The following is a 26,745-nucleotide window of genomic DNA, read 5'->3' on the forward strand; positions in this document are numbered from 1 at the left end:
CAGGTTTTGGATGTGTTTTGGATGGATTTCTAAATAACAGGTTTTGGCTAAGTGCTTCACCTCAGGATGTTATTTCCCAACCACTGCGGTGACAATGGCCCCCAGGTCCATGGTTTTCCTCATTTGCCTGCTTTGCTTTATTTACAGATTTATTTCTTTTACTATTGGAAATTACTGTGGGGACTTCTTCATCTGTTTACTTGTTCATCTCTCTCATCCACTATGACACCTTTTTGGGTTTGATACTGCTCACTATGCAGTCCCAATACTAGAATGACTGTAATAAGACTTGACGTCTACTTGATAAATGGATTGAGTAAAAGTGCCTATCACAGTCCATTTCCTGTTGTAAAACAGAATACTTGAAAGTGGATGATTTATAAAGAAAAGTGGTTTAATCTGGCCCACAGTTCTAGAAAATGGGAAGTCCAAGATTAGGCAAGCATATCTGGTGAGGGCCTCATGCTGATTCAATTTATGGTGGAAAATTGAAGCAGGTATGTGGGGGAGAGACAGAACTCTGGGATGCCTTGATTTGTATCAACCTGTTCCCACTGTACCTGATTTAGCCACAGTACCTAATTAATCCCTCTTAATTACCTAATCACCTTTTAAAAGCCCACCATATTTTCACATTCCATATTGGAGAGTAGATTTCAAATGAATGTTGTGAAGGAGAAACCACATCCAAAATCTGTTATTTAGAAATCCATCAGAATTTCATTCTGATTTCTGGATTCATTCATTCAGAATATACATTCATGGAAAGCAAAACAGTTTATTCCTCCATGAAAAAAAGTTCAAGGATAGGATTTTGTGACATGGGTGTCAGTATGTTGGTTGAATGATGTAATTTCTGGAGATTTCTCAACTTGTCTCTCATAATCTCAGTATACATAGTTATCTATTTCTCCATGTTAAATCAGTCCAAAAGTTAGTGGCTTCACATAGCAGTTTGCTATAATGTTCCTTGTTCTTTGGGTTAAATTCAGCTGGACTATTCTCTCTTGAAATCTCTCATGCAACTGCAGTATTTAGAAGAAATTTATTTGAAACTAAGACACAACTAAAGGAGTTGAAAGGGTTTGCTTGAGTCCTTTGATGTGTTGCAATAGCATAATTTATTGTATATAATGAAATAGCTGGTCTTTTAAATTTTATTTTCTGGGAAAGTTTCTCCCCTGCCTTTGATGAACACATGAGCAGATCCACAAAGTCATTCTCTCTTGGGTAACATGAAGTCCTCTGATCAATAATTAACATCATTAGTAACATGTAGCTAAAACATTGGATACTGCCGCTGATAGGACAAATTACATCTTTCTGGGAAAGAGATTGGCTTCATTCTGTCTGTGCCAATTTAGAGCTTCTACTTCTCTTCAGAAATGCAAAACAGTAAGGAAAACTTTACCTAATTGGTACTGTTGTGATCGGGGCTCTTTGTGTCTGGCAGATGTTTCAAACTAACTTCATCTCTAATGAGGAAGGATTTTAATGGTTCTTCAAATTGGCTTGTGCTGCATAATAAAATACCCAAGAATATAATGGCTAAAAATAAGTCCGTTTTTATGCATCTCATGATTTTGTGTGTCAGGAATTTAGGCAATACCCACCTTGGTGATTCCTCAGCTCAAATGCCATGGACTGGGGTCATACTTTATTTGCCACATCTCTTGACTCTCAGGTGGTATTTAAGTCTGTTTTGTGTTGCTATAACCCAATATCTGGAACTGGATACTTTCTTAAAAAAATAGGTTTATTTAGCTCATAGTTTTGGAGGCTGAAAGTCCAAGATTAGGTAGTCCCTTCCATTTGGCTAGTGGTAAGGGTCTTCTGACTACATCATGACATGGTGGATGGCATCTCATAATAGGAATATGCTGAAGAGAGATCATATGGTGAGAGAAGAAGCAGGAGAGCAAACCATGGAAGCCAAACTTGCCTTATAACCATCCACTCTCCAATGACTAGCTCAGTTCCAAGAGACCTGACCCACTCCCACAACAAGGACATTAATCTCTTCCAAGGATGACACCTACCCACCTCCCACTAGGCCCCATTTCTTAAAGGCTTCATGACCTCTCAACATGCCATGCTCCCACCACATGGAACTTTGGGAAACACACTTAAACCATATGCAGGCCATAGCCAGTGGCTTCTTATCTGTAGCTCTTTGTTCGAGACTTACACCTTCCTATAGCTCATCATTCACTCTTTCCCACTCCCAGGAATCCTACAAAACCTCTGTGTTGAAGCCTGACTTCTCTTTCTGTGGGCCCTCAAGAGCAGAAACCATGATGACTTGAGCTGGCGTATCTTCCATCTTTATAGAATGTTCCTCCACAGGAAATATTCATGTACCTTGTGACTTCCCCATCAGATTAACTTCCCAAAGGCAACCATTTGCTCTTGGCTCACCACTGGCCTCTCTCCAGACCTTCTCTGGCCCTAGGTCTCCCATGCTGAAATCAGATACAAATTGCAAGAAATCATTAGGCTTTGAGTGGAAAGAAGGGAGCCCCTAGTCTTGCTCTCACATTCTCTTCTCTTTCATCCTCTCCAGCTTCTTTCCTAAGTTGAAGAGTTATGCTCAGACTAAAAATATGTGATTCTTATCACACCAGTTTTGCAACCATTTTATGTGGAGGGGGGTTGGTGGGTGGGTGGGTGGATGAGTGGTACTGAAGTTTGAACTCAGGTCCTCACACTTGCTAGGCAGGTGCTCAACACTTAAACCATTTTCCACCCCCCCTTTTATAGTTATTTTTTGAATAGGGTCTCATGTTTATTCTCAGGCTAGCCTGGACCTCCATCCTCCTATTTATGCTCCCCATGTAGTTAGGATGACAGGTGTGTTCCACCACGCCCAGCTTTTTATTGGTTGAGATGGGGTCTTATGAACTTTTTGTCCAGGCTGAACTCAAACTGCTATCCTCCATATCTCCACCTCTTGAGCAGTTTGGATTACAGGCATGAGCCAATGCACCCAGCTCAACTCTTCTATTTTGACTTGGCTTCAAATGATTCATCTACTGTTTTTGTCCCTCAGAAAAAGCAGAGATAAGAAGATTCCCATTCAGTTTTTATTCATATTTTTAAAATTATGTACATAATTGTTTTGACAAAATTAGAACTAATCAGAAAAAAATGTAGCTTTGTTTTATAGTCATGCCTTAATGAGTGTAGATACATTTGGATTACATAAACACATAAAACTTTTTATGACCTTCTTAGCTAGGACTTAACACACACAGTGGGAGGCCCACTTGGCATATTCCATAAATACACAACACGATAGAAGTTTAAGATGTAGCCTTTGGAGCAAGACATACTGAGATTGGATTATTGTGTCTGACACTACTGGCTTCGTGATCTTGGATCTTACAATATGTATTAACTTTCTTGGCCTCATCTTTCTCATATGTAAAACTGGAAAATATTGTGTGCTTCCCTAGGATTAAATAAAGCAGTTATGCGAAGTGTAATAGTGCTTGATGCTTGTTCCTAAATGGAAAGATAACAGTGAGTGATCATATTTGACTAAGTTTTTCCATGTTGCCTGTCAGAAACCACTTTAAAAATCGTTCTCTGAAAATTATGTACTGAAATGTCATTCCTTCATGTTTCATGTGGAACCTCATTGTGGGTAGTTTGATCACTTTGCAGAATTAATGAGGTGTTTTGTGTTGAGTTGTCCAATCTGTCCATCAACCTCATTTAGTTAATATTGTCATTGTATCACTCTAATAGTCGAATGCTTCAAGAGATCTTGTCTTTGAGGGAAATGATGCAGTTTGGGAACATTAAAAGGTCACATTAGCAAAATTAGTTCACACTGTTTAACTTTCCACGCCTCACAACCCAAACCTATCACCATTCTTCAATGTCACTGCGACTCACCATCTTTGTTCACAAAATAAAAGAAGCAAGGAAGACTTATGTAATTAAAAGCAGCAGTGACTCTGCCTCCAGCAGCTTAAAGTCCATCCAGGAGGACACACTGGGTCCACAGTGTGAGAAGTCACTTTTCAGTATTCACATTGGCCACATATGACAAAGGACAACAGCCTTCATGGACTGCAGGGTAGGTTGAGGTTGCAAAAGACCTGTACCTCCAAATGATGAGTCATTCATTCACTTAGTGTTTTTATTCACCCATTTTTTTCTATTCAGTCTGTCAGAAGAGATGAGTAGCAGCAAACCCTAGTGGAAAGGGCTTGGGTTTGAAGTAGAAGAATGTGGCTTTTAACCTCATCTCTACAATGGTAGCTGTGTAATCACGTAGGTCATTGCTTTTCCACTCTGAACCTGGGTTTCTTTTTCTGTAGTAGTGACACTAATTACCTCTGCTGTTGCAAGGAAGATCGGTAATATTGGTGACTCCCATTAGATGCAATTCCAGCTCTGAGGGAAATTACTGGGAACTTAGAAAATGATGTCTGGGATCCTAGATACCCTATGACATCAAGAACCTTTCAAAGTATAGAATATAACTTTCTATGCCCTAGAACCATGCTGTGTCCTGAATTACTGTAGGGTGTTCTAATGAAAATGATGGAAATGAAAAACATGAATTTAGGGTCTAGTCCCATTTCACATATTAATTTAATGCTTGAACATAATTAAGATATATGTTGAACTTTCCAGAAATGAATCTATGATAAAAAATAAGACTGGGTGTGGTGGCTCACACCTGTAATCTCAAGTAGGAAGTTCATGGGTTTGAGGCCAGCCTGGGTGACATAGAAAAACCCTGTCTCAAAAAAACAAAAACAAAAACAAAAACATTAAGGGGGGATTGCAAAGCACATTATCAATCTACAATTATAGTTGTAATGTTCATAGTTATTCTATATAAAGTATAAATATGCAAATTTAGCTCTTATATTAAAACGTTAAATATTAAAATAAAATGCCAAATAATATTCAGCTAGATTCCTTTCTTTCTTTTCCTTTTGGCAGTCCTAGCCTTGAACTCAGGGCCTCAGGCTTGCTAGGTAAGCCGCTCCACCAGCTCAGCTAGATTCCTTATAGTGATTTTATCCCAATATTTACTCCTCTAAAACACATTAAAACCTTAATTTAGATGAAATTTTCTCACCCCAAAAATGATCAAATGCATATTGTATTTCTAAGATATAAAGAAATGATTGAAACATAATAATATAATGGGCACATTGAAGGCGTTTTTGGATCAGAAGGAAGAAGACTTCATTACTTCTACTATAAAGTCAGCATAAAATAAAAATTATGGAAAGTATGGCAAAGAATGCAATTCTAGAGAAAAATTATCTTATCAGTTGTCTTAATGATTATTGACAAAAGGATTTTATTTTTCCCCTTTTAACTGGGCAGTGTCCATATTTGAAAAGAATTTTGAGTGGATAGATTTAAAATGCAACTCTATCATGCTCTACAGTTAAGTCAACCTTTCATCATAGTTATGTAAGCATCTCAGGTGGTAATGAAGGCTTACTGCTACGTTAAATTAGGAATAAAATGTTACAGAGGACGTAGTATTTTCAAAATTGCTGGCAATGGGTGTCAAGAAGATTCCCTTTCCTGGAACCTTCTCATTTATAAACCAGTGGATTTCCCAGCACCATTGCCTCAGTGCTGATGGAGAGGCAGCTATGTGACTCAGGAGGGTGGACAGCAGGACATTAAAAAGCCACCCACGTGTTTCAGCAATTGTGCCTTACACTCAACAGCACTTAGGTGCCAAGAATTGTTGTGAAAAGTCACTCTAACAGAGCTCACATTGTGGTCAGCACTCGGAATGACATGGACGTGCTTCCATGGACAACAGGTTATTTCAGGAACTGTGCAGTGACTCCAAAGGAGTGTTTGAGATCTTGTCCAGTAAGGCAGAGGAAGTGGCTTGTTTTTAGAAAGATCTCATTCTCTTTTTGATGTTATTGAATAACTTTTAAGTTTGTTGAAAAGTTATATTTTGGAAGCTAAAATATTGAGAAAATATGAACATATCTTCCAGATGTATTTAAAATGTTAAGTGGATCCTTCCTAAATTATAAGGAAAAGAGATAATTTCAAAGGGATTCTCAATAAGTACATTAGACAGAATTGTGCTCACTGAGAATTACTTGGAGAAACATTGAAAGGTTCTATTTGGAAATCCATTTTACACAATGGATATTATTTAAAATGTATAAAGAATTGAGGGGCTGATGGAGTGGCTCAAGTGGTAAAGCACCTGCTTAGCAAGAGTGAGGCCCTGAGTTCACACTGCCAAAAAAAAAAAAAAAAAAAAAGAGCCAGGATGGAGTACTAGATGTGTGTCTCAAGTGATAGAGTATCTGCCTAACAAATACAGTGCAACCCCCCATCTCAGTACCACCAAATAAAATGTATAAAGAATTGATTTAAAGATCTTTATTGACATAATATACCAGGTCAGATTACTAATCCAATTAAAGTTGTCAAAGAACATGTTAACCATTTGTAGGAATAAATAAGTTAAAAAATAAAGGAGATTTTTGAAACTATAATATCTTTTAATTGATTTAGTTAGAAATGATCCTGTAGTTAAGGATTTCACACCCACTCATTTGGAAAGAAACAAAACTACTTATTTAGTTCCATTTGCAACTCTGTGTTTTGCTAAAGATGACTTCAATGCAGTAGGTGGTTACTAAAAAAAAAAAAAAGCATGCAGCCAATAGCAACCTCTAAGAGGAGGCCTTTTAACAAATGGAGAATTAAATGCTACCTGTTACTGGAAGTGCACAGAACATGGGATCCCTGTGAATACCAGAAATGCAGCTTCTTGAAAGGTATTTCATACTATTTGTATCCTACATGTAATACACTGTACTCTACAGTCGTAGAGCACAGTGATGGAAGCATATGTTCAGAAAAGTGCATATTGGACCAAGTTAGAGTTTGCTACTGTTTGAGAATCCTTCTCTGACCTGGCCTCTCTGGCCTTCTGCACTGGTTCTTCGCATACTCTTGCTTAACTGTTTCCTTTTCCTTTACTTCCTGTCACTCACAGAGGTATTTCATCCCCAAATGTGAACAAAATGAGATAAATAAAAGATTATTCTGAGACTTGTTGTAGTCCAAGTGCAGAAAAATAAAGAGAAATAAACTCTGCAAGGAAATAAAACTCCTTGCATATAAGGAACTACAAGGAATTGTAGCAGGGTTCTTTCCAGGGACCATGCCCACAGGGCCAGAGTAGACTGAACTACATAAAGTTCTGAAATTTCTCTTTAGCATCCTAAAATTGTATATCTAGAAAAGTCTCCAGAAATAGAGGAGAGTGTGTGAACAGCAACATGGCAGAAGAGAGGGTCCTAGCCCTTGTCTCCTCACTGCAGCTCCAATTTAGCTGTACAGAGAGTACGTTGGGAGAAAGAGGTTGGAACACTTTGATGGAGCACAAAAATGGCACCAGAAAGGGCAGGGGAGCAGTTTTACTTTGATTTTGTCACCTGCCCTGCCCTCATGATACAGCCTTACAAGGAGAAGGCTTCTCCTGGTGGCTGATTTATCCCATGGGGGAAGGAGAGGCTGAGGCAGACATACACCTTTCTGATGTCTCAGGTCACTACCTGAGAGATCCACTTCTGTCTTGTGGAACACTGGGGAATTGGCATGGCTAGGTCACCTGGGGCCAGCTAGGAACAGGGCACAAGGAAGAGGCCTTAGAGTGACTGGTATGCTGATCTAGGCAGTAGTTCTATGCCTCATTAGTGGCCTCATGCCCCACGAGGGGCCCTTCTAGAGGCCAAAATAGACTAAGGAAACTCTTCATCTCACACTGACTGACCATGGAGTTTCTCTAAGTGCCCCTGCCCAGCTACCTAGCCTGTGACCTCATCCAACTGGGGAGCCAGATAGCAGCCCAGCCCAACTGCAGAGCACAGCCACAAGGCTCACTCACCATCAGATCACCAGTAGCCACCCTACCCATCCACAGGTGCTACTGGGTGGCTAGCACAGAACCCAAGGCTGGGCTTTGGGTTCTGTAGAGTTTGGAAAAGCTGACAACTTCCTCAAACAAGAGACACAAATGCAAGGATGTGAATATCAGGAAGAATCAGGGAAACATGACACTACCAAAAGAAACTAACAGAGCACCGGACAATGGAGAACTCTGAACCCCTGGCAAAGAATTCAAAATAACTGCAATCTCTCCTTATCCATGAGAGTGCTTTTGGTGATTTCAGTTCTAAAAATATTAAATGGAAAGTTCCAGAAATAAATGATTCATAAGTTTTAAACTGTATGCTATTCTAAGTAGCATGGTGATCTCTTGTCCCATCTCACTCCATCCTGTTTGAGACATGTAACTCGTCCCTTTATCCAGCATATCCACACAGTATACAGAACTCACCTGTTAGCCATTTAGTAGATGTCTTGGTTATCAGTTGGATTCTGTGACATCACAGCATTTGTCTATAAGACTCAGTACTATTTGTGGTTTTAAGTATCCACTGGAGATCTTGGAACACATAACCTCAAATGAGGGGGTACTGTTTGTATTTTAACATGCCTCTGTGTTTTCATGTTTCTTGATAGCTCATTCATTTCTGTCAGTGGATGTATTACATTATATGAGTGTGCTGAGTTTGGTTATGCATTCACCTACTGGAGGCATCTTGGTTTCTTCCAGTTTGGGACAATTACGAATAAAGCTACTATAAACATTTGCATGCATGTTGCTGTGTGCACAAAGTTTTAAAATCCACTGAATAAACACTTAGGGGTACCATTACTGGCTTTTAGTTATCAACAAACTATCTTCTAGCATGGCTGCACCATTTTACGTTTCCATCAGTACTGGATGACTCCTGTCCCTGCGTCCTTATTAGCAACGGGTGCTGTCAAGTTTTTGGATGTTAGTCATTCTAGTAGGTATCCCATTGTTTCAGTTTGTAATTTTCTAATGAAAACTAGTATTGAGCATTATTTCAAATGCTTGTTTGCCATCATTATGTGCTGTTAAGTGAAAGGAGCCAATCTGGAAACTCTGCATATGGTATAATTCCAATTATATGACATTCTGAAAAAGGAACATTATGAAAATGGTAAGTAAATAAATATTGGGCTATAACCTAAAGTTTAAAACACCTATCCATACTAAGACAATCTGATTAGTTCTATGAGCTAATGATTGGATTAATTTAACTACTTGGTGCTTTCCAGGTATCTAAACTAGTGAAGAATAGCAAAAGTTAATCACAGGGAATTTGTAGGGCAGTGAAATTATTCTGTGATGGTGCTGTAAGACACCATGCATTTGTCAAGACACATGGAACCTAATAGCATGAAGACTGAACTTTAATATGCAGAAAATTTTTAAATTTGGGGGGGCTAGAAGACCCAGAAGGGAATGACAATTGTGAGAGAAGAATCTAACTGTATCACTCCTGTAGGGGTTGGGGAGAAATGCACTGTTTCTTCCCAAGTAAACTTTGGGAAGGGGTGGAAGTCTTAAGGTTAAAGGCAAGGGACTAAGACAATACAAGGACTAATTCAGATTTATAGACATCGCTTGGACTCTAACTTAAACATTTTAACTATGAAAATATATTTTTGAGGTAATCAGGAAAAATTGAGCAAGGACTGTATATTAGACAGTGTGAAGGAATACTTAATTTTTATTAAATTTTGTTGGAGGTGATAACGGCATGGTGAATATTCAAAAGGAAAGCATTTGTTGTAGTGTATGATGAAGAATTTGTAAGTGAACTGACATGATGCCTAGGTTTTGCTCTGACACATTCCAAAAAGTTACAAAGTAGAAGTGAGGAGACGAATGTAAACCATTATGAGGTGAGAAGTATTTGACGATGGGTGTTGGGTAGAAGGGGGTTATCACACCCCAATATTGGCTTTTGGTATGCTTGCAAATTTTCTTGTAAGTTTACAAGGTAGCTTCTAAAATAGGTTTGAATTTTCATAATGTTATATTTTCCAGAAAAATAAAATTGAAAAATATCTTTAGAATTTATAAGTGGAGATTCGGAGGTCAGACATTCAAGGCTAGTCTAAGCAAAAAGTTACCAAGAAAAAAAAAATTGAGACATTATTTTTCTAAAGTGGCAACTTTTTCCTAGAAAACATCTGGGTGACAGAAATACTAGGATAGGCCACTAAAGTTACTTAACACTAAAATAAATCATGTAAACACAAGAAGAAAGGAATGAATGAAAAGAATAAGGAAAAGAAGAAATGGGGAGGAATGAAGAGGAAGGAGGAAAAATCATTGGTTACATTTTTATCTTTCAAAAATGAGTATTCTAGTAATGTGTGATTTCTATTTTAAAATCTTCAAAAATTATTCTTTTGTCTAGCAGCATATTCATAAAAGACTATTGCAAAACTTTTGCTGAATTTGATTATTGTCATATTAAATACTTCTACTATAGGACAAGCAAGTCGTTGGCTTAATGCTGAGGACACACGTGTACCGCATCAGCATCCAGGAGGCAAAAGTACTTTTGAGGCAATAGAAAAGAAGTGATCACAACTTTGACCCTCATCTGAGTAGAAAGATGGATGCTGGAACTTAATATAAAATAATTGAATAATAAATAGTAATAACTCAATACAAAGTAACTAAGGGACAAGATTCTTTGCTCTTTGTTTGAAAAGAGAGCCCAGTCACTATGCAGAGGACCTCCATCCACTGTGGCCTGGGGAGATGCATCAGCAAGCATTGTGTCAGCATACAGGTTCTCTGAACTATAAGCTGACAAAAGAACTTGGAGTAGGGATTGAAGTTTCTGCAGGCGAGAAAGGTGCTGGTTGATTTATTCCCCATATGGAGTAAATAAATACCTTATGTTTTCAAAAGATCTTTTTTCTTTTTTGTCTTGAATTTTAGTATTGTGTTTAAATGTATTTCTGTATGAAGTATCATCCTTAACTTTTCTGCTTTTTGAATTTATTGCAGTTTTCTTTGTTGCCTCTTTTTCTTCAACATATTCTAAAAATTATATTTTACTCCTTTTGTGATTTATTAATCTACTTAACAAGGGCACCTCCTGCCCCTTTGATCAGATTTTAGTCAAACTTCTGTGTGCTCTTTTCACTTCACCTCAGCCTTGGCCCTGCCCTTGGCCTGCTAAGCAAAGAATCCTGCTGAGCCAGGTGTCCAGAACCCCTCCTCTCTTAATACCATTCAAGCTCCTCTTCTCCTCCCATCTTTGATACCTAAGCACAGTCTTTTCTTAGTAGTTTTCCATGTTCTCCTTCATGCTAGCCCCGACTGGAAACCTCCACTTCTCCTTCTTACAATTGGAGTTGAGCCCAGTCTCTCTCTCCCACTACTGTACCTCTCCCCTGCTGTACCAGTCTTGAAGACAGTCACCCTGCCCATTTTTAACAGGTGTTAGGATAATTTGTCTTTAGCATACTGTGCTGATTGCCTCTGTGCTGCAAGTTATGTACAACTAGACTTCTGTTCTCACACTCACTCACATCCTTTCTTGAATCCTTCCAATTTTGGCTAATTTAGATTCTTAATTCTGATAGTCAGTGCTATCCTGAGAAGAAGAACCAGTCGTGTTCATATATATGTGTATTTTATTTGTGTGTACATACTCACACAGCACACACACACAAACACAATCATGAAAGGGAGAGATTGTGAGGATAGTGTTTACACTATTATGGAGGCTAAGAAGTTCCATGATGTACCTTCTGGATACCCAGAAAATAGCACTAATGATAATTTCCTTTTAGGCCATCAATGAATTGGATGATGCCAATAAAACTGGGAGGGCCCATCTGCTTTGATGAATTCACTGATTCAAATTCTAATCTCACCCAGAAATATCCTCATGGACACACTCAGAAACAACATTTAATCTAGAAACCCCATGGTCTACTCAAGCACTCACACAGCATTAAATATCACAAGAATCTTATATTTTTTCTGAGCCAGGTATAGTGGCTCATGCCTTAATCCCAGCTACTTGGGAGGTAGAGATAGGGAGGATAACAGTTGGAGGCCAGATGAGGCAGTTAGTGAGATCCCATCTCAACCAATTAAGTTGGGCGTGATGGTGCATGCCTATCATCCTAGCCAAGTGGAACATGTAAACAGGAAGATGGGATCCAGGCTGACCTGAGCATAAAGTGAGACCTTATTCGAAAAATAACTAAAAGCAAAAAGGGCTGGTTGTATGGCTTAAGTAGTAGAGCACCTGCTTAGCAAGCATGAGGCCCTGAGTTCAAACCCTAATACTGCCAAAACATAAGAATAAGAATTTAAAAAAATTTTACTTCTTTTCTGGTGGCTCCATATAGTACTTTTAAGAAATAAATATTATTTTCTTTGTTTTGTATATCTTAGAAGCAATCATCTATCTTTAGGTTAAAATAAGACAAATAGCAGATATATAATTTTTTCATATTGTTTATGGTTTGTTTCATATATTATAACTTTAATAAATGTTAGGAAAAACTATGAAATACTAAAAAGGGGCAAAAAATGCTTAATAGATATCCTGCTTGCTCATTCATCTGGTTTATCTCTGCTTTTCATGGTCTTTGAACTATTTTATAACTTGTTTTTGTAGAAAACTAATAATAATGCAAATGTGCATAAGTGTAAATTAAATTTTTTGTGACTGGTTATTGCCCTTTTGGATAGAGCTGTTTTATATCTATTTGTAAACTTATGTCAGAATTCCTTATTCCCCATATATCTATGAGTTTATTTTTCTTTTGAACTCCTGGTAATTGCTCCTAAGTTCACTCATCAATTTTGTTAAAATATTTGACAGGTTCACTTGATGGGTGCATCATAGCCATTTTTTTCCTCTTTCTTTTAAACCCTTTAACGTGATGTGAAAATTTATAACATGTACATTCTGAACCATGTTCCCCATGGCTTAGTTAGTTTTCTCCCTTCAGAATTGGCTGAGCTGTGGGGGTCTCTTTCCATGGCTTACTTCACTGTTTCCCCAAGTCAGGGTGTCCTGTTGGGGCCTTCTTGACCCTCCAGTGACAATTCCATGAGAAGAACGTCTTGCACTCCACTCTCTTTTCCATGGACATTTTTTTCTGGCATCAGATGCTGCTGTGGAGATATTTGGGGCCACTTCCATTTTTCTCCTTTTTAGGGAACTTGCTCAGTCTACTGTGGATTGAAGAAATCTCTTTTCCATTAGAATTCACTAACACAATAAGCTATGCCTCAGTGGTGTCACCTGACATCAGTTTTCCAGCTACTAAGGACTCCTTTGTCTTGTGTGTGAGCAGTTCTTCTTCTGTTTCTAGAAAATTCCATTTCATGACATCTTTGAGTGAACTTGCTTTGTTTTGGAGAAATTCTCTATTACAAAGAGGTTAAGCCTTCAGTAGAGTAGTTTGTTCCCTTTCCTGACCTGTCTTTCCTTTCATTGTTTTAATTAACTTGTTTCTTACTTGAGAATGGGGTTTGAAGCATTAACACTTATAGTCCTAGAAGTAAGTAAAGAGCATTAGCTCAGCTCCTGGATGTGAGCTGGGGGAGAAAGGCCTCTGTCACCAACCATCTCATCTGCATACAGGCTCACAATTGCCAGCCGGTTGTCAAGGTGACGGTCAGCCAGCCAGTTGGCTCAGTTACAGCTTGTGTTGCAAGAAGAAGCTCAAAATGGAGTTATTGCTGACAAAGCAAAGTCACACCTAGCATAATTAAAATGCCAGTTGCAAGAATCTTAACACAGCAAAACACGTGTCATAACCAACTCACGCATTCTGGAGGTTGTGGCTTATTTTCTGGGTAGCAGCCTGCACCTATGTACCTATCACCTGATTGCTGGAGCCACTCCCTGCCCTCACCTAGGCTTGTTTCCACAGCTGCTGTTCCTAGAAGCCAGAACAGGGCCGGAATAAGGATCTCACAGTCCTTTCTTAAATTGTGCACTTCTCATATGCATGAATTTCTGTTTCTTGCTCAAGGTAAATGGGTCTTCCTTCCCTTTTTCCTGTGGTTTTCCCCCTTGCAGCCATCACTGGCAGGGCATCCCTTTGGGTTATGCATTTGGTGTTATGCTTGTTTTTCCTGTAGACTGAGGAAGGTGGAAAAGGTCACAATCACCCCTCTCCTTTCACCTCTCCCAAACCAGTTCTCATCAGGAGCTCATCCCTCCCAAATTTCCTCCGTGAGCAGAGTGGAAAGCTGTCGAGACACACCAGGCTGAGTTCTAAGGATTTGTAGGTAATTTTTCATTGCAGGATACCAGTCGTGTGACTTAAATTTGTGTTGTTGGGTTTTGTCCTACCTTTGTGAGTCTCTCCTCTCCTTTATAACTCATTCATTGTTCCTATTGTTAAATTCTGGGATAGGATGGTTTTCATATACAGTGTTATTTTGCCCTTCTTCTCTTTCTTTTCCCGTCCTTTTTCTTTTTTTTTTTTTGTGGTCATGGGATTTGAATTCAGGGCTATGTGCTTGCTAGGCAGGTGCTCTATCACTCAAGCTATTCCCCCAGCCCTTTTAGCTTTTTGGATAGGGTCTCATGTTTATGCCTAGGCAGGCCTGGACCCTGAACCTTCTGCTAATGAATCCTTCATAGCTGAGATGATAGGCACATGCCACCACATCTGGCTTTTATTGATTAAGATAAGGTCTTGTGAACTATTTGCCCAGGCTGGCCTCAAACTGCTATTCTCTGGATCTGTGCCTCCAGAGTAGCTAGGATTTTAGAATGAGCCACACACCTGGCTTCCTTTTCTTCTTTCCTTCTTTCTCTCTTTCTTTTTCTTTCTTTCTTTCTTTCTTTCTCTCTCTCTCTTTCTTTCTTTCTTTCTTTCTTTCTTTCTTTCTTTCTTTCTTTCTTTCTTTCTTTCTTTCTTCCTTCCTTCCTTCCTTCCTTCCTTCCTTCCTTCCTTCCTTCTTCCCTCCCTTCCTTCCTTCATCCCTCTTTCTCTCTCTTTCTTTCTTTTCTCTCACTGACTTTCTTTCTTTCGTTTTTTTAGCAAGGGTCTCACTATGTAGCCCAGGCTGGCCTCAAACTCACGATTCTCCTGCCTCAACCTCCCAAGTGCTGGGAGTCACCTTGCACAGCTCTTCAGTGTTTCCATGGACTCCTAGGCTGTACGTTTACACATCAATTTAAACACCTCCACAGAAGTTAAAATGCACCAGCAGCTCTGCTCTCTGCATGTGGCCCAAAGATATTTTTAAAAGCTACTTGAGAGTGTGTTGATTTCCAGCCACCCCTGGAGAAGCAGCAGTCGCTTTGAAGTGTCACTTTTAGATTTTTAGAATGTACTTTTAACAAAAGGAATTACTTTTGCCTCCTAGCACTGTCACCTGGGTGTTGAAAAGTTGAATTTGAGTAAAACTGGGGCTCTAAGCTGGACAGATTTCAGTTTGGCCAGGGTGTCTTTGAACTTAAACCACCTCTGCCCGGGACACACTCTGACAGTGTCCATCACCTCTCCCTCAGTCTGTTGGCCACAAGCAGATGTCTGTCTTAGTTGGTACAAAAACATGCATTGAGTCCAGTTGACTGGGATGTCCATGATCACTGGAGCAGGAAGGCTACTTTCCTCTTGCAGCTATACAGTTGGATAATGAAGGGTATGAGCCAGAGTGGAATAACGATGGCTTCTCCTTCCACACCCTTTGCTTTTATTTTGTCATGAGCTGTAACATTTTCCACACCATTTTATTACTTTATCCTATATCATGTGTTACGTGTTCTTATGTACCTGACACTATTATCCATAGTCTACAGGAATGGGTTCTGAGAATCCATCCTCAGATGATTTTGTCATTGTACAAACTAGATGTCACGCTGTCACACAGTTGCTTGATGTGAAGGAGATGGCAATGACAAAATGTGAGCTGCTGCTGGGGTGACATGGCACATTGTTTCCAGTAAACTTCTTTTTAAGAAGAAGGAGTACACAGGAAAATAGCAATGACAGTGTAGTGAATGCATAAGCTAGAAGCACAGGTGTTTACTATCACTAGCAATTAGGAACAGTACTCAGCTGGGTGTGCTGTGCTTACGTGGCTGACAGTGGGGTGGGTCTGTTCATGCCAGCGTGGTCACAACTATGTGAGTGGTGTTGCCCTATGTGGTGATGGCTATGACATCACAAGACAGTTGGGATTTTTCAACTCATTATAATCTTTCAGGACCACCCTCGTAGATGGAGTCTGTCATTGACTGAAATGCTGTTATATGCATGTCACTCTGCTTTATTGACACAATTTCACATAATTCTCACAATCCCACAGGTAAGTAGTAGGCATGTGGTTGTGACAAATAGAGGCACTGAATAACAAGGTTGTCCAATGAGGTTTGTACGTGGCTGCTGTGGATGGGGGACTGAGACCCTGGTAGAATGGGTCAGAGATGACGGCGCCCTCCAGGCTACATTCTCAGCAAAACCTGAGAGCTCTTAACACAGCACCCAGCAGGACAGTGCTGTGAAAACCTGTGGCCACAGAGGAGTCTGGACGGTCTTGTTGGAAGCACCATAGTGCTAGGCCCCAGCTTCATGGATGGCACCAATCACAGTGACTTTGAGATGACAAATTGGCACAAGACTGTTACTTTGCAGGGCTAGTTATCAATGCAAATGATGATCTCTGTGGCCTGTCTGTGCCTATTGCTTAACTGCATAGCATTCACACTGTTGACATTTTAAACACACAAATCCCTAAAGAAAAAAATGTATGCAAATTTACAGAAACTAAACAATGAATGAACAGTTGTATAAATATAGTCAGCAGAAAATAATATTTTAGGATGTATTTTCATACTAATGCTGGAAAGTTAATGGTATTCAAAAAGTAAGAATGCATTACAATTTTTAAATAATATGACCTAAAACAAACGAATCATCTACCACAGTTCTGATAATTATTTTAGCAAGTTGAAGTCCCTTTCTCTGGTCGCATTTCTAGCTCAACTGTAGGGGATGGTGGAATTCAGTTCCAGCTGCTCCTTCTATGCAGCTGGGAGAATGTGGCACTTGGACTTGACTTTGGTGGACCTCATCCACGGCCCTTCTTCTTTGTAAATGGGGAGGGAAAATAAAACTGTGTTGGACATAAAAATAAAGGTAAAGTGGACTGTTATGGAATGAATTATAACATCCAAAACAATGTTAAAGTCCAGTGCTTGTGAATGTGACCTTACTGGAAATTGGGTATTTTAAGATGATAAGGTACAATGAGATCATATGGGGGGACCCTAGTTCAATGTGACCGGTGTCCTTATAACAGGGGAATTTGAACACAGAGACATGAATCTATAGAAAAAGATCCACAAACCAAGAAATACCAAAGGCTGTCAGCAAACCACCAGAAATTAGGAAAGAGGCATAAAATAGTCTCTCTCCAGCCCACACAAGGAGCAAATGCTGTTGACATCTTGACTTCAGATCTGTGGCTTCCAGAATTCTGAGAACACAAATTTCTATTGTTGAGATTGCCTGGTTTCTGGTTCCTTGTTATATCAGCACCAAAATACTGTGATCTTTGACAATGAACTGAATTTTCTTTCTTGCTCCCCTCATAGTCAGAGGCAGTAAAGTGCCATGCCCCATCCTGAGCCTCAGAAGACATGAGTTTAGGAAGATTTCAACTGGAGATGTGGAGAGACAGCTGAAGGGCACAGGCTAGAACAGTTGGAGTGAAGACGGACTAATGACAGCAGTGTAACTCTTTCCTTGGGCAGGTGAACTGATACAGCCTAGTTAGTGAGAAGAGAGGTGGTGAAGACAGAAAGCCATCTGTGTCTCTGTCACCCAGGGATTTCTTGTGGATTTGACCACATGTGTAAGAGCATCAAAAATGCACAGAGAAAGGGGGTGCACAAATAAAGTACACATTTGCATAAGACAGAATAATGTATTAAGAATCAACTGGAAAAAATTATGGCAGAAGAGCAGAAAAGTGACATTTTTCTGATAATGTCAAATTATTCATAGATTTTGGCACACATACTTCCTGAAAATTCAGTGCAACTTCTTAAAGCAATCAGCAGAAATTCTTCCCATTTCATTAAAGTACTTGCAAGAAAGACAAGAGAATGGGGGTGAGCCTACAAGAAGGAATCTTGCAAGTGGAAACTTTGAATAGTGTAGGTAATTCAAAAGACTAATGAAACACAGAAAGCAATTCCTGCAGGGAAAGAGAGGAAAACTAATCACGATTGCTATTGAGTAGACTCATATTTAAGATGATAAGGGCACCTAATTCTCAGACTAAAAAGAAATGATAATAGCTAATGGTTGATAATAGCTAATGGTATAATAGCAAGAACGGCATGGATTAACCTGTTTTACAAGGAAAAAAACTCATGCTCAAACACCCTTTCTACTTTCTTCAGATCAGAGTTAGTGAGATTCAAAATCAGAAACTGAGCACAGGTAAATCTAAATTTAAAAGCCAGGAATTTGGACCATGAGGAAATCATTTAAAAGGCTTCAACCTTTGAGTCAATAGCAAATGTTGCACAAATAGCTCTGTTATAAATTGTTAGCCCACAATATCCTTGTGGCTAAACATTCTGAAATTCATTTTATGAGAAAGATGAAATATCTAAAAATAAAGTTTGAAATAAAGACTGGGTCAAAGCAATGGAGTTGTAATGTATTTCCTGGAAAAATAGGTCTATTGTAATCTAAGTCTTATACCATCTTCCTCTATATCTGTGTTTGCAGGACATCACATAACCAATGGCTTAAGATTGTGGCATGATCCAGTGAATTTCAAAGGACTTTTAATTAGAAATAGCCTTCCAAGCAGTTGTTGTGTTATGCCAATATGATTAGAAGCTGGGCCAGCCAGAGAAAAATCAAAAGAATTCACAGAAACCCAAATCTCAAGTAAAACATCAGTACTGCAAAATGGTTGCAATTGGGAGGCCATCCAGGCACAGGTGCATACATAACTTATGATAGAAAATATTGAAATAGTAGTTACCTCTTACCTAGCACCAGAGTAGAGATATTTTCACACATTTTCTTAATCCTCTTACCAGCAATGAATGGAACAGATGTCACTATTACTTCCTCTACTCAGAGGAGAAAACAGCCTCAGAAATGACAAACTTGCCCAAGGACAAATGCCGTCATGAGAGATGCGATGCTGTTAGCTTTGGAGCAGTGACTCTGTGTTAGTGTCCCAGAGTCACTAGCAGTGACTGCTTTGAATAGCAGCTTTAGGCAGGTCCACAGACAGATTTTGCTGCCAGAAAAGCTGGCCTGAAACTGACCTGTCAGTTGCAGGTAGACACCTTGTAGGTCATGATTTGCAGGTGCACTGACTTGTGAGTACAGGACCCATGCTCCTTTACCATGGAAACCTGACACAAAAGTAGAGCATAATGAGCTGTCAGTCATGTCCTGGTTTGCAGCTACCACCTTGGGACTAATCTCAAAGAATGATGTTTTTAATTAAAATATCCTGTATATTAGTTCACCCACTTACAGTGACCAATATTTTCAGATTTCGACTGAAGAGGCAGAAACTCTAAATTCAGAAAGGCAGAGATCCATGAATTTAGAGTTAGATTGATAATCTTTGCTGGTCATATGCAATTATGGGAAAAATATAAAACATTTAACAGCTATACATACTTATCTAGTTGTATTTGGATCTGATGTAAAAATTGAACATGGTTTTTAGCACAGAAAACCCAGAGTAAACCCTAGGAAATAAACCTTTGAGAGCGAGAAAATGTCTTCTAATCAAACATATACATATTTGTGGTAAACTGAGGCTCCGAATCAATTTCAACTACTTTTTATTTTCTCTAAACTGTGTAAGAGAGAATGGAAAACTGTAAAAGAAAGAGCAGAGGATGATAAAGAAGAGGAAAGAAAGGAAGTTGAGGAAGAAAGGGTGAAAGGAAAGAAGGAAGGGAAGGAGGGAGTCAGAAGGTATAATGATCAAATAATGTATGCTTTTAGTATGGCACAATTTGGCTTCCTTTTAGATATACTGTCCATTTTGAAAACAGTCTTATGATCCCCATAAAATAATATTTGATATCATTAAAACATTGATAATGATGCATTAAATTGCTTGCTCCGCTACAGTATTGTATGTATGTCTCTTCACTAACACCAAATGAGACGTAGCTCGAGGTAGAGCACTTGCTTAACAAGTGCAAGACCCTGCTCCATCCACAGCACTGCAAAAAAAAAAAAATCAGTTAAGTAACACAATGGCTGAAGCTACAACAAAATCTACTTTTTAGCAATATCTGAAGGATGACGGACTTAGCCTTAAGAGTAAGGTCTTTATATTTATCTTATTTGTCACTGTTAGCCTCAAAAGAGTTGGATTATTCTTTGTTTTCCAATATGAAAAAGGTCTGTCTTTATCAATGACTTTTAAAACCTACACACTGGGCTTCTTTATGGCCAGAACATTACAAAGGGAAGCACAATTCATCCTTAAGGAAAAGTGCATGATTTTGGTATCACGTAGAATTCACATGCAAAATAAACTTCTTATACTAAAATTTTGTTAAAACATAAAAGGAAGTAAGATATATTTCATGTGTTAACTTTTTATTCGTGTTTTATTTTTTTAGAATGTTCATAGAAAAAATTGAGCAGAAAGCACCAAGTTCCCATTTCCTTCCTGACTCCCCCCCCACCGCCAAATGCAATGCCTCCTCCACCATCAATCCCCACCACAGTGGATCATTAATTACAACTGATGAACCTACATGAACACTCCACAATCACTCCCAATTCATGTTTTTCAATATAGCTCACTCCTGGTGTTATACATTTTGGAATTTGGTATTTTTTTCCATTATAGTATCAAACAGAGTCTTTTCATTGCCATATATCCAACTCTTCCTTTCCATGTCCTTGGCAAATGCTGATCATTTTACTGTCTCCATACTTTTCCTTTTCCAGAACATCACGTGGTTAAATCACACAGCACAGAGCCTTTTGGAATTATCTTCTTTCACCTAGTAAAATGCACTTTCCTTTTTCCCCATGTCTTTTCACGGCTCAAGAGCTCATCTCTATTTAGTGCTGGCTAATAAATAGTGTATTATTTGGATGTACCAGAATTAATGTCACCATTCTCCTGCTGAAGGACATTACTTTCAAATGTTGGCAATGATTAATAAAAGTAATATTAACATCCATTTGCAGGAGTTTGAGTGGACATGCATGCTACTTTTTGGGAAGGTAATTGATGAAATCCTCAGTTTATTTTATGGTATAAAGTAAGTTATAGCTATATTACAACAAGTAGATGGATCTGGACAAGTTAACAGAGGACCACGACAGGGTTCCCACTGAAATCATGATCCAATTGGAGGCAGCTCATTCAATATACAAGCATCGATGGCCTTATAATTATACAGGAAATTTAAGGAAAACCAACAATAATTAAAACAAACTAACAAACCCTCACTGGTCATAATCAAAGGGACTGTTTTATTTAAAACCATTGCCTTTCTGGATCAAACTACATTTCAGAGAAACCCAAAGGTTGAAGTTGGTGGGGGAAAGTCTTTTCCTACAGAAGAATTCCAGATCATAATTGTGAGAGAAATGTCAGAAGAAAATAACACTTTTTGCATCCTCTTGTGTAATCTATAATTAAGGCATTGGCCACTCATGGTTCCTGAGAGACCTCAGTAAAAAGTGCACAGGAAATGCCCTGATGAAGGGATGAGGCGCTCAGCACTCTCCACCTCTGTATCATCCACCGAATGTCTTAGCATCATTTGAACGTTAGGCACTCGCCTCCTGGGGTGGTGCAGGAGCAGTGCACTGCACCTCCCGGGTCATCTCTGTCCAAAGGGGGGTTCTGACCTTCTCAAGCCCTTGGAATGCCACATAAAGGCAATAAGGGGATAGTGGAATAATTTAGCCACCAACTGAAGGAAAAAAGACAAATACGGATTTAAGATACTCTCACAACACTTGCCCCAATGTCTTCAATAAATCAATTTCATTTTGAAAAGGAGACAGAAAAGGCTAGATTTAAAAAGAGACTAAATGGCAGGCAGTATGTGAGATAATTTTTTTGTCCAAATTTTAAAATGTTTTGATATGATTAAAGACATTCAAATAAATGTTCAAATAAGTATTTGAACATTATTTGTTACTAAAATCATTAATTAAGTTTTATAAAGGCATTGAGATTCTGTAAAGAAACTTTTTTCGTTTGAATGTATATGGTGAAATATGGTAGGAATGAAATGATAAGAAGTCTTGATTTTGCTTTAAAGTATTCCAACAATAATAGATAACACAGGGCTAAAGAAAGCAAGTGTAGAAAAATCCCGATCCCACTGTTGGTTCTAGACATGTATGTTTGAAAATTTTCACTCTAGTCCAACAGCATATGGCATAGGCTATGTATACAAATACAGCAATATTACGAAAAACAGGTCACACTAAGGGGAGGTCACCTACGGGAGAGGGAGGGTGAAAGAAGGAAGTTAAGAAGGTGAATATGGGTGATGTACTTCCTATACACGAATGAATAGAGAATTTTTAAACCTGTTGAAATCACCATAAGAAGAGGACTAAGGTAGAAAGAAGAAAATTGAGGAGATGAACCAAATCGGATTCTAACACATACATACATGGAAATGTCACAAGGAAACTCCCTGTGTAGCTAGCTTAAACAAATAAAAATGTCATTTTTTTTTCTTTTACAAAACAGGAGGGCAAAATAGTCCTGCCTGGAGCAGGGTGGGGGGTTGATACCGTGGGAGGGGAGAGGAGTGGGGAAAGGGTGTAGGAGGGTGAACATGGTGCAAATACTGTGCACACATGTATCTAAATGGAAAAATGAGACCTGCTGAAACTCTTCCAGGAATGGGGTGGAGGCAGGTAAAACAAGAATGGTGGAGGCATCTTCTTTCTCTCTTTCACTGCTTTTTGCTGGAATGTAGGGTTTTTTTCTGTTTTATTTTATTTTGCTTGGATGGCACTGCGGTTGAACTCAGGGTCTTGCACTACTTGAGCCATGCCCCAGCCCATTTTGATTTAGTTATATTTCACATGGGGTCTCTTGTTTTTTTGCCTGGCCAGACTGGGCTCTGATCCTCCTACTTAGGCCTCTTGTGTAGCTGGCATGATGGTGAACACCACTAGGTTCAGCTTTTTTATTGAGATGGGGTCTTGCTAACCTTTTTTTGCCCAGGCGGTTCTCAAACCATGCTCCTCTCAATCTCTTCTTCCTGAGTAGCTAGGATTACATAAACCAATCACACTCAACACTACCATGTGTGTACTCTTTAAAAACAGGATTTATAACTCAGTTTACCAAGTACTTGTTAAATACCCAGGCACTGTGCCAATCATTTTATATACCTTATCTCTTTTAATTCTGATAACAGGCTACATGGAAAATTTTAATATCCCCATTTATATTAACTGCAGGTTAAAAAAAGTTCAAGTGACTTAAATGAGGCCATGGAGCTACATAGAAAATGGTAGCAGAATAAAGATATAAGTAAAGAATAAGTATATAAAGATATGAATCTATGATAAGCCACATATATAAACATACACACACATGTAACTGATACATATACACATGCATATATATATATGTAATATGGTATTGAGATTTTTTTTTTTGTGGTGGTGGGGCTTGAACTCAGGGCTATCACCTTGAGCCACTCCACCAGCCCTTTTATTGTGATGGTTTTTTTCCAGATAGACTGTTGCAAAATATTTGCCCCAGCTGGCTTCGAACCATGATCCTCCTGATCTGTCTCCTGAGTAGCTAGGATTACCGGCGTGAGCCACCAGCGCCTGTCTGGTATTGGGTTTTGAAGGAGAGGAGGGAAGGGAGCTGCTGTCTGAGCACCCAGAGAAATCATCTAATTATAACATCTAGGCTGAGACATAAATAAAGTGAGGCCTCAAACCATTCAACTAGAAGGGTGAAAGTGACCGAGACAGAAGGAACAGCAAGTGATAATGACCCCAAATTAGATGAAATAATATTTACTGAAGTAAGATTCTTATAACATAAAGTTAGCCATTTTAAAGGAACAATTCAATGGCAGTTAGTATATCCACAATGTGACATCACTGCTGTCTAATTTCAAACCATTTTATCATTCCAAAGTAAAACCGTGTATGACTCCTTCAGCCATTTGGGTAAGACCAAGTGCAAATAATACCCCTAATCCACTCAACAGTTGTTTCCCTTCTCCCCAGCCCTAGGCAATCAGTCATCTGCTTTCTGTCTCTATGTGTTTATCTGTTTCGGGTATTTCTCCTCCTAGGAAGAGCATTGCTGGGTGATAGGAGAATTTTCTGATTAAGTTTTTGAGAAACACCAAGCTGTTTACACAGCGGGTGCACCATTTTCCATTCCTGACAGCAATGCATGAGGGGTCAAATTTCCACATCCGTATCCTGAGATTAGATTTTGATTAATGTTTCCAAGAAAAAGTGAGGAGGCTGTTGGTTTGGAACTGAAAAAAGTGGGCAGCCAAGGAACTGGAAATGGAGAATGTGGAAGGGAAACCAAGGCCAGAGCTTAGGAAGGCCCATTGGCCATGGTAAGGAATATGAAAGAACTCATTGCCCAAACCTATGTTTTCTTGTAGGGGGTTACAGTTTTAAGTCTTATGTCTCAGTCTTTCATCCATTTCAGGTTGATTTTTGTATGTGGTGTTGGATAAAGCTCCAGCTGCATTCTTCTGCATGTAGAAACCCAGGTTCCTCCAATACCATTTCTAAAAAGTCTGTTCTTGGCACTGTAGTTAAAGATCTGTTCATGAGTCCTTTTCTGGGCTCTCTATTATGTTTAACTGGCCTGTAGGTTTGTTTGTCTTTATGCCAGTACCAGGCTGTTTTAATAACTATGGTTTTGTAATATATTTTGAAACCAGGATAGTGCTAGACTTCTGGCTTTGTTCTTTTTTCTCAAGATTGATTTGGCAGTGCCATATTAATTTGAGGGATGATAAGAAGATAATTGAGACCTGTGAATCAGAGAGCAATAAAGATTCATGTTCATATAAAATTCTAGCTGCCTTCTGGGAAACAGAATGTAAATGGGCCAGTTTGCAAGGAAGGTTAGTGATCTAACACAGAATAGAGCTTCTTTCTACCAAAGGCAGGAGGGCAGCTCAGTCCAGGCTGATAGCAGTGGTAGGAAGGAAGGGAGTAGATTTGGGAGGCACAGGGAGAAGCAGGGCACAGTGGACACAGATGTCTCCCACATGGGTACATCTGGTTCTGATCTCTCCTATGAACTCACTTTGCTCCACTGGGAAATTTGGAGCACACCCCATGTAGAGTCAAAGTCGGTTACCAGTGCTTGGGGCATGCATCACCATCCTCCAAAAGTCACCCTCATGGGCACCCAGCCCTGGCCTTATAGTGGATTCTTCTTCTTCCCTGCCCATTTCACAAAACCTGCTAGTTCGACCTTCAAATTACACTCATTTGACTTGCTTCTTAGCGCCCCCAGGAGTGACATTTAAAACCATCTCAGAACCCTATGAAGGCTTTCCTGTTTCTTGGAACAAGGCTGAGCCGCCATCTAGGGGATGCTCCCTCCTAACCTGGCATAGACAGCTCTCTGGCCCCAACTCCTCCCTTCCAGCCCTGGCAGCCTCACCACCCTCCTTGATGTTCTTGGACAAGAACATGCCAGTGTCGTAGTGTTTCCTCTAACAGGTACGTGTCATGTCCCTACTCTCAGGGGACATTTTGAGAAATGCCTTCTTGGTCTGCCATCCCTTACTTTCCTTCATTTTTCACTGAGAACTTACAAATCACACACTTTTATTATCTATGTTTTCTCTAGTGAAGGGTGAATCCCATGAATATAGTCTGTTTATTCACAGCCAAGTGAGGCTTATGAATACTAAGTACAAAATTATTACTTAAAAACTGTGTGCTCAATGCGTGACATACATTCTTTACAGGCCTGAGATCAAGGGAAGCCTGTACTAAGTCATAAGTGTAAGTAGATAACTAAAAGGACCAAGGACAAAACCTCAAGCACTTCAACATCAGAGACCAGGGAGGGGAGGAGCCCGTGAAGAAAATGCAGCCGAGTTCTGTGGACAGGAGGGAGTCGAGGGAGAGTGAAGTGCCAAGGAGGAAATCATTGCTTGTATCAGCTGCTCCTGAGAGATCCTTACGCTGAAGACTGAGAACAAGCCATTGCTTTCAACTAGTCAATATTTCCTAAAACCCCAACATCAACGCTCTCCTACTCTTATTCACAGGGAACAGGGATTTAACCTGTTCCCTGTCCTGAAACTCAAGGTGTTTCTTTATGCGTAGCCTATCTTTGACCTGAGTACGTCTGCCTGGACTTTTTTGTAAGGACTTCAAAGTTAGTACAGCCAGGACTATCCTATCTGCTCTACTTTACTTCCTCACCCTCTAACTCCTGACATCCTTCAGCATTACTCTCCTCTACTACCATGTGACAAGCCCCAGTGTCATCCTCATTCCTTCCCTTGAATTTCCATCCATGCCCAGCCATTACTCATTGGAGCCTCTCCATTGTATCTTACAGAACTCTCCACTGTGGTCCAGCGGGAGGCCTGAGGTCCCCAGAGACAGAAACCTCAACTCAGAGCCCCCATGAGTCCTTATCCTTTGATCCCAGAAGAGAATTTCAGACTGAGACGCAAGGTAGAGGTAAGAGACTATCAGAGATTTATTTAGCAAAGTGAATGAGAAAGGTACATTCTGAATGTGGTAGAGTATGGGTATTAACACCAGAGATCTTCTTTGATCTGAACACCTGGTAGACTTCAATGATTCCTGTTGTTACACAAT

General features: G+C 39.4%; 1 long non-coding RNA gene across 1 annotated transcript; it reads left to right on the plus strand.

Moving 5' to 3' along the window:
• The first annotated feature begins 13,800 nt into the window (after positions 1 to 13,800).
• On the plus strand, positions 13,801 to 26,598 carry LOC141415694 (uncharacterized). Its single transcript, XR_012440658.1, has 3 exons — positions 13,801 to 13,926; positions 14,094 to 14,185; positions 26,480 to 26,598. It is a non-coding gene; the product is annotated as an uncharacterized lncRNA (long non-coding RNA).
• The last annotated feature ends 147 nt before the right edge of the window (positions 26,599 to 26,745 follow it).

Source organism: Castor canadensis, chromosome 13 (assembly GCF_047511655.1).
Source record: "Castor canadensis chromosome 13, mCasCan1.hap1v2, whole genome shotgun sequence".
NCBI classification, from domain to species: domain Eukaryota; kingdom Metazoa; phylum Chordata; class Mammalia; order Rodentia; family Castoridae; genus Castor; species Castor canadensis.